Source organism: Arachis stenosperma, chromosome 2 (assembly GCF_014773155.1).
Source record: "Arachis stenosperma cultivar V10309 chromosome 2, arast.V10309.gnm1.PFL2, whole genome shotgun sequence".
Lineage (NCBI taxonomy): Eukaryota > Viridiplantae > Streptophyta > Magnoliopsida > Fabales > Fabaceae > Arachis > Arachis stenosperma.
This window is the reverse complement of record NC_080378.1, coordinates 49,889,460-49,898,246: the sequence shown is the minus strand read 5'-3', so window position 1 is coordinate 49,898,246 and position 8,787 is coordinate 49,889,460. Positions and strand designations below refer to the sequence as shown.

Genomic DNA, 8,787 nt, shown 5'->3' with positions numbered 1-8,787 from the left:
TTGGTGGCTACTTGACAGGTTTGACATTGACTTTCAATGGCAATTGATGTTCTACTAATTCACGATTCAAGACTGGCATCTCTGCATAATCCCATGCAAAACAGTCGCAATATTCCTTCAAAATTTCCACCATTTCTTGTTTGAAATCATCAGGCAACATCTTGCTTACATATGTTGGTCTAGGATAATCACCGTTATCAATATCTACTTCCTCCAAAGGATCCTGTACTTCAACCTTTTTTACAGTGTCAGTGTTATTTTTTTTTCAAAACCTAAAGGACCATCTTCATATATACAATCATAAGGTACAATGTCAATGCACCCTTATCTGTCTACCATATAGGCTGACAGCCGAGCCAGTTGGCTCGTCAAGCTCAGTTGGAGTAGAATCCATTGATTCTTTTGCGTCTGTCACTAACGCCCAGCCTTCAAGAGTTTGAAGCTCGTCACAGTTATTCAATCATTGAATCCTACTCAGAATACCACAGACAAGATTTAGACCTTCCGGATTCTCTTGAATGCCGCCATCAATTCTAGCTTATACCACGAAGATTCCGATTAAAGAATCCAAGAGATAAATATTCAAGCCTTGTTTGCTTGTAGAACGGGAGTGGTTGACAGGCACGCGTTCATAAGAGAGAATGATGATGAGCGTCACATAATCATCACATTCATCAAGTTCTTGAGAGCGAATGAATATCTTGGAATAAGAACAAGCTGAATTGAATAGAAGAACAATAGTAATTGCATTAATACTCGAGGTACAGCAGAACTCCACACCTTAATCTATGGTGTGTAGAAACTCCACCGTTGAAAATACATAAGAACAGGGTCTAGGCATGGCCGAATGGCCAGCCTCCCAATACATGATCAAAAGACTCAAACATCTAAAGATGATCTAAGATCCAGAGATGAAAAATACAATAGCGAAAGGTCTTATTTATAAAAAACTAGTAGCCTAAGGTTTACAGAAATGAGTAAATGACAGAAAAATCCACTTCTGGGCCCACTTGGTGTGTGCTTGGGCTGAGCATTGAAGTATTTTCGTGTAGAGACTCTTTTTGGAGTTAAACGCCAGCTTTTGTGCCAGTTTGGGCGTTTAACTCCCATTCTTGTGCCAGTTCCGGCGTTTAACGCCAGGCAGTTTTAAGCTGATTTGGAACGCCGGTTTGGGCCGGGATGTCTATTTTCCAACACCGTTGAGAGCGCGCCAATTGGGTATCTGTAGCTCCAGAAAATCCACTTCGAGTGCAGGGAGGTCAGAATCTAACAGCATCTGCAGTCCATTTCAGTCTCTGAATCAGATTTTTGCTCAGGTCCCTCAATTTCAGCCAGAAAATACCTGAAATCACAGAAAAACACACAAACTCATAGTAAAGTCCAGAAAAGTGAATTTTAACTAAAAACTAATAAAAATATACTAAAAGCTAACTAAAACGTACTAAAAACATACTAAAAACAATGCCAAAAAGCGTATAAATTATCCGCTCATCACAACACCAAACTTAAATTGTTGCTTGTCCTCAAGCAACTGAAAATCAAATAAGATAAAGAGAAGAGAATATGCAATGAATTCCAAAATCATCTATGAAGATCAATATTAATTAGATGAGCGGGGCTTTTAGCTTTTTGGCTCTGAACAGTTTTGGCATCTCACTCTATCCTTTGAAATTCAGAATGATTGGCTTCTATAGGAACTCAGAATCCAGATAGTGTTATTGATTCTCCTAGTTAAGTATGATGATTCTTGAACACAGCTACTTTATGAGTCTTGGCCGTGGCCCAAAGCACTATGTCTTCCAGTATTACCACCGGATACATACATGCCACAGACACATAATTGGGTGAACCTTTTCAGATTGTGGCTCAGCTTTGCTAGAGTCCCCAATTAGAGGTGTCCAGGGTTCTTAAGCACACTCTTTTTGCCTTGGATCACAACTTCCTTTTTCTTTCTTTTTCTTTACTTTTCTCTTTCTCTTTTTTTTTCGTTTTTTTTTTCGCTTCTTCTTTTTTTTGTATTCACTACTTTTTCTTGCTTCAAGAATCATTTTTATGATTTTTCAGATCCTCAGTAACATGTCTCCCTTTTCATCATTCTTTCAAGAGCCAACCATTCATGAACAACAAACTCAAAAGACATATGCATTGTTCAAGCATACATTCAGAAAACAAAAGTATTGCCACCACATCAAAATAATTAATCTGTTATAAAATTCAAAATTCATGCAATTCTTCTCTTTTTCAATTAAGAACATTTTTTATTTAAGAAAGGTGATGGATTCATAGGACATTCATAACTTTAAGGCATAGACACTAAGACACTAATGATCACAAGACACAAACATAGATAAACATAAGCATTAAAATTCAAAAAACAGGAAAATAAAGAACAAGGAAATCAAAGAACGGGTCCACCTTAGTGATGGCGGCTTGTTCTTCCTCTTGAAGATCTTATGGAGTGCTTGAGCTCCTCAATGTCTCTTCCTTGCCTTTGTTGCTCCTCTCTCATGATTCTTTGATCTTCTCTAATTTCATGGAGGAGGATGGAATGTTCTTGGTGCTCCACCCTTAGTTGTCCCATATTGAAACTCAATTCTCCTAGGGAGGTGTTGATTTGCTCCCAATAGTTTTGTGGAGGAAAGTGCATCCCTTGAGGCATCTCAGGGATTTCAGGATGAGTGGGATCTCTTGTTTGCTCCATCCTTTTCTTAGTGATGGGCTTGTCCTCATCAATGGGAATGTCTCCCTCTATGTCAACTCCAACTGAATAACAGAGGTGACAAATGAGATGAGAAAAGGCTAACCTTGCCAAGGTAGAGGACTTGTCCGCCACCTTATAAAGTTCTTGGGCTATAACCTCATGAACTTCTACTTCTTCTCCAATCATGATGCTATGAATCATGATGGCCCGGTCTATAGTAACTTCGGACCGGTTGCTAGTGGGAATGATTGAGCATTGGATAAACTCCAACCATCCCCTAGCCACGGGCTTGAGGTCATGCCTTCTCAATTGAACCGGCTTCCCTCTTGAATCTCTCTTCCATTAGGCACCCTCTTCACAGATGTCTATGAGGACTTGGTTCAACCTTTGATCAAAGTTGACCCTTCTAGTGTAAGGGTGTTCATCTCCTTGCATCATGGGCAAGTTGAATGCCATCCTTACATTTTCCGGACTAAAATCTAAGTATTTCCCCCGAACCATTGTAAGCCAATTCTTTGGGTCCGGGTTCACACTTTAATCATGGTTCTTAGTGATCCATGCATTGGCATAGAACTCTTGAACCATTAAGATTCTGACTTGTTGAATGGGGTTGGTAAGAACTTCCCAACCTCTTCTTCGAATCTCATGTCGGATCTCCGGATATTCACTCTTTTTGAGTTTGAAAGGGACCTCAGGGATCACCTTCTTCAAGGCCACAACTTCATAGAAGTGGTCTTGATGCACCTTTGAGATGAATCTTTCCATCTCCCATGACTCAGAGGTGAAAGCTTTTGCCTTCCCTTTCCTCTTTCTAGAGGTTTCTTCGGCCTTGGATGCCATAAATGGTTATGGAAAAACAAAAAGCAATACTTTTACCACACCAAACTTAAAAGGTTAGCTCGTCCTCGAGCAAAAGAAGAAAGAAGAGAGTAGAAGAAGAAGAAATAGAGGAGATGGAGATGGCTTTGTGGTTCGGCCAAAGGGGGAGAAGTAGTGTTTAGGGTGTGTGAAAATGAAGGAGTGAAGATGGGTTTATATAGGGGTGGAGAGAGGGGTAGGTTTCGGTTATGAATGGGTGGGTTTGGGAGGGAAAGTGGTTTGAATTTGAATGGTGAGGTAGGTGGGGTTTTATGAAGGATGAATGTGAGTGGTGAAGAGAAAGATGGGATTTGATAGGTGAAGGGTTTTTGGGGAAGAGGTGTTTGAGGTGATTGGTGAATGGGTGAAGAAGAGAGAGAGTGGTGGGGTAGGTGGAGATCATGTGGGGTCCACAGATCCTGAGGTGTCAAGGAAAAGTCATCCCTGCACCAAGTGGCGAGCAAAATTGCTCTCTGTGCCAATTCTGGCGTTAAACGCCGGGGTGGTGCCCATTTCTGGCGTTTAACGCCAACTTCTTGCCCTTTCCTGGCGTTTAACGCTAGTCTGGTGCCCCTTTCTGGCGTTAAACGCCCAGAATGGTGCCAGACTGGGCGTTAAACGCCCATTTGCTGCCCTTACTGGCGTTTAAACGCCAGCAAGGTCTTCCTCCAGGGTGTGCTATTTTTCTTTCTATTTTTCATTCTGTTTTTGCTTTTTCAATTGATTTTGTGACTTCTCATGATCATCAACCTACAGAAAACATAAAATAACAAAGGAAAATAGATAAAATATAACATTGGGTTGCCTCCCAACAAGCGCTTCTTTAATGTCTGTAGCTTGACAGAGGGCTCTCATGGAGCCTGACAAATACTCAGAGCAATGTTGGAACCTCCCAACACCAAACTTAGAGTTTGAATGTGGGGGTTCAACACCAAACTTAGAATTTGGTTGTGGCCTCCCAACACCAAACTTAGAGTTTGACTGTGGGGGCTCTATTTGGCTCTGTTTTGAGAGAAGCTCTTCATGCTTCCTCTCCATGGTGATAGAGGGATATCCTTGAGCCTTAAACACAAAGGATTCTTCATTCATTTGAATGATCAATTCTCCTCTGTCCACATTAATCACAGCCTTTCCTGTGGCTAGGAAGGGTCTGCCAAGGATGATGGATTCATCCATGCACTTTCCAGTCTCTAGGACTATGAAATCAACAGGGATGTAATGGTCTTCAATCTTTACCAAAACATCCTCTACAAGTCCATAAGCTTGTTTTCTTGAGTTGTCTGCCATCTCTAGTGAGATTCTTGCAGCTTGTACCTCAAAGATCCCTAGCTTCTCCATTACAGAGAGAGGCATGATGTTTATGCTTGACCCTAGGTCACACAGAGCCTTCTTAAAGGTCATGGTGCCTATGGTACAAGGTATTGAAAACTTCCCAGGATCTTGTCTCTTTTGAGATAATTTCTGCCTAGACAAGTCATCCAGTTCTTTGGTGAGCAAAGGAGGTTCGTTCTTCCAAGTCTCATTACCAAATAACTTGTCGTTTAGCTTCATGATTGCTCCAAGGTATTTAGCAACTTGCTCTTCAGTGACATATTCATCCTCTTCAGAGGAAGAATACTCATCAGAGCTCATGAATGGCAGAAGTAAGTCCAATGGAATCTCTATGGTCTCAATGTGAGCCTCAGATTCCCATGGTTCCTCATTAGGGAACTCATTGGAGGCCAGTGGACATCCATTGAGGTCTTCCTCAGTAGCGTTCACTGCCTCTTCCTCCTCTCCAAATTTGGCCATGTTGATGGCCTTACATTCTCCTTTTGGATTCTCTTCTGTATTGCTTGGAAGAGTACTAGGAGGGAGTTCAGTAATTTTCTTGCTCAGCTTATCCACTTGTGCCTCCAAATTCCTAATGGAGGACCTTGTTTCAGTCATGAAACTTTGAGTAGTTTTGATTATATCAGAGACCATGGTTGCTAAGTCAGAGTGGTTCTGCTTAGAATTCTCTGTCTGTTGCTGAGAAGATGATGGAAAAGGCTTGCCATTGCTAAACCTGTTTCTTCCACCATTATTGTTGTTGAAACCTTGTTGAGGTCTCTGTTGATCCTTCCATGAGAGATTTGGATGATTTCTCCATGAAGAATTATAGGTGTTTCCATAGAGTTCTCCCATGTAATTCACCTCTTCAATTGAAGGGTTCTCAGGATCATAAGCTTCTTCTTCAGATGAAGCATCCTTAGTACTGCTTGGTGCATTTTGCATTCCAGACAGACTTTGAGAAATCAAATTGACTTGCTGAGTCAATATTTTGTTCTAAGCCAATATCGCATTCAGAGTATCAATCTCAAGAACTCCTTTCTTCTGAATTGTCCCATTGTTCACAGGATTCCTTTCAGAAGTGTACATGAATTGGTTATTTGCAACCATTTCAATTAGTTCTTGAGCTTCTGCAGGCGTCTTCTTCAGATGAAGAGATCCTCCAGCAGAGCTATCCAAAGACATCTTGGATAGTTCAGAGAGACCATCATAGAAAATACCTATGATGCTCCATTTAGAAAGCATGTGAGAGGGACACTTTCTGATTAATTGTTTGTATCTTTTCCAAGCTTCATAGAGGGATTCTCCTTCCTTCTGTCTGAAGGTTTGGACTTCCACTCTAAGCTTACTTAATTTTTGAGGTGGAAAGAAATTTGCCAAGAAGGCATTGACAAGCTTTTCCCAAGAGTTCAGGCTTTCTTTAGGTTGTGAGTCCAACCATATTCTAGCTCTGTCTCTTACAGCAAAAGGGAATAGCATAAGTCTATAGACCTCAGGGTCAACCCATTAGTCTTGACAGTGTCACAGATTTGCAAGAATTCAGCTAAAAACTGATGAGGATCTTCCAATGGAAGTCCATGGAACTTGCAATTCTGTTGCATTAGAGAAACTAATTGAGGCTTAAGCTCAAAGTTGTTTGCTCCAATGGCAGGGATAGAGATGCTTCTCCCATAGAAGTCGGGAGTAGGTGCAGTAAAGTCACCCAGCACCTTCCTTGTATTGTTGGCATTGTTGTTGTTTTCGGCTGCCATGTCTTCTTTTTTGAAGATTTTTGTTAGATCCTCTATAGAGAGTTGTGCCTTAGCTTCTCTTAGCTTTCGCTTCAAGGTCCTTTCAGGTTCAGGGTCAGCCTCAACAAGAATGCTTTTGTCTTTGCTCCTGCTCATATGAAAGAGAAGAGAACAAGAAAATATGGAATCCTCTATGTCACAGTATAGAGATTCCTTGAGGTGTCAGAGGAAAAGAAAAATAGAAGGAAGAAGTAGAAGAATTCGAACTTATCAAGAGAGATGGAGTTCAAATTGTTCATTGAAGAATAGTGTTAGTCCATAAATAGAAGGATGTGAGAAGAGGGGAAGAAATTTTCGAAAATTAATTAAAAAGATTTTTAAAACATTTTGAAAAATTGATTGATAATTTTTGAAAACTAAAAGTGGGAAAGAAATCAAGTGATTTTTGAAAAAGATTTTGAAATTAGAAATTAAAAAGATATGATTGAAAACTATTTTGAAAAAGATGTGATTAAAGAGATATGATTGAGAAGATATGATTTGAAAAACAATTTAAAAAGATTTGATTTTAAAAATTAATGACTTGGCTAACAAGAAAAGATATGATTCAAACATTAAACCTTTCTCAACAGAAAAGGCAACATACTTGAAATGTTGAATCAAATCATTAATTGATAGTAAGTATTTTTGAAAAAGGAAAGAAATTGATTTTGAAAAAGATTTGATTGAAAAGATATGATCTGAAAAAGATTTGATTTTGAAAAAATTTTGAAAACTTGAAAAAAATTTGCATTAAAAGCAAAATCTTTCCTCTTGTGCCATCCTGGCGTTAAACGCCCAGAATGGTGCACATTCTGGCGTTTAACGCCCAAAACACTACCCTTTTGGGGTTAAACGCCCAGCCAGGCACCCTGGCTGGCATTTAAATGCCAGTTTGCCTTCTTCACTGGGCGTTTTGAACGTCCAGCTTTTTCTGTATAATTCCTCTGCAGTATGTTCTGAATCTTCAATTCTCTGTATTATTGACTTGAAAAGACACAAATTAAAAAATTTTTTGGATTTTTAATAATCAAAATGCAACTAAAATCAAATAACAATGCATGCAAGACACCAAACTTAGCAGTTTGTATACCATTGACACTAACAAAATGAGAATGCATATAACAAAACACTCAAGTCAAGAGAATTCAAAGATCAAAACAAGGAAATCATCAAAAACAACTTGAAGATTAATGAAGACACATGCATGAATTCGAAAAAATGCAAGAAGAACAGAAACATGCAATTGACACCAAACTTAACATGAGACATTAGACTCAACAAGAAACATAGAATATTTTTGGTTTTTATGATTTTGTAATTTTTTTTTTGGATTTTTCGAAAATTAAGTGGAAAAGAAAATAAAGGTATCAAAATTCTTAATGAGAATTCCAGGAATCATGCAATGTTAGTCTAAAGCTTTAGTCTAAAGAAATTAGACATGGCTAGCCAAGCTTCAGCAAGACATTACATTCAAGAGCTAAATTGATGAGAATCAATCAGCTTTCGTGATGATAAGAACATCACCTTGAAACACTAGAATTCATTCTTAAGAACTCTGAAGATAAATACCTAATCTAAGCAACAAGATGAACCGTCAGTTGTCCATACTCGAAACAATCCCCGGCAACGGCGCCAAAAACTTGGTGCACGAAATTGTGATCACTACTTTTCACAACTCAAATAATCCCCGGTAATGAATCCAAAAACTTGGTGCTCAATACCATGGCATAAACACAACTTCGCACAACTAACCAGCAAGTGCACTGGGTCGTCCAAGTAATAAACCTTACGCGAGTAAGGGTCGATCCCACGGAGATTGTTGGTATGAAGCAAGCTATGGTCATCTTGTAAATCTCAGTCAGGCAGATTCAAATGGTTATGGATGATATATGAATACAGCATAAAGTAAAGATAGCGATACTTATGTAATTCATTGGTGAGAACTTCAGATAAGCGAATGGAGATGCTTTGTCCCTTCCGTCTCTCTGCTTTCCTACTGTCTTCATCCAATCCTTCTTACTCCTTTCCATGGCAAGCTGTATGTTGGGCATCACCGTTGTCAGTGGCTACAGTCCCGTCCTCTCAATGAAAATATTCAACGCACCCTGTCACGGCACGGCTATTCATCTGTCGGTCCTCAATCAG

At 39.5% G+C, this 8,787-nt stretch overlaps 1 non-coding gene across 1 annotated transcript; it reads left to right on the top strand.

Annotated features, from left to right (window-relative positions):
- Positions 1-6,109: 6,109 nt before the first annotated feature.
- LOC130964636 (small nucleolar RNA R71) lies at positions 6,110-6,217 on the top strand. The gene has a single exon (XR_009080722.1). It is a non-coding gene; the product is annotated as a small nucleolar RNA R71 (small nucleolar RNA).
- Positions 6,218-8,787: the final 2,570 nt, after the last annotated feature.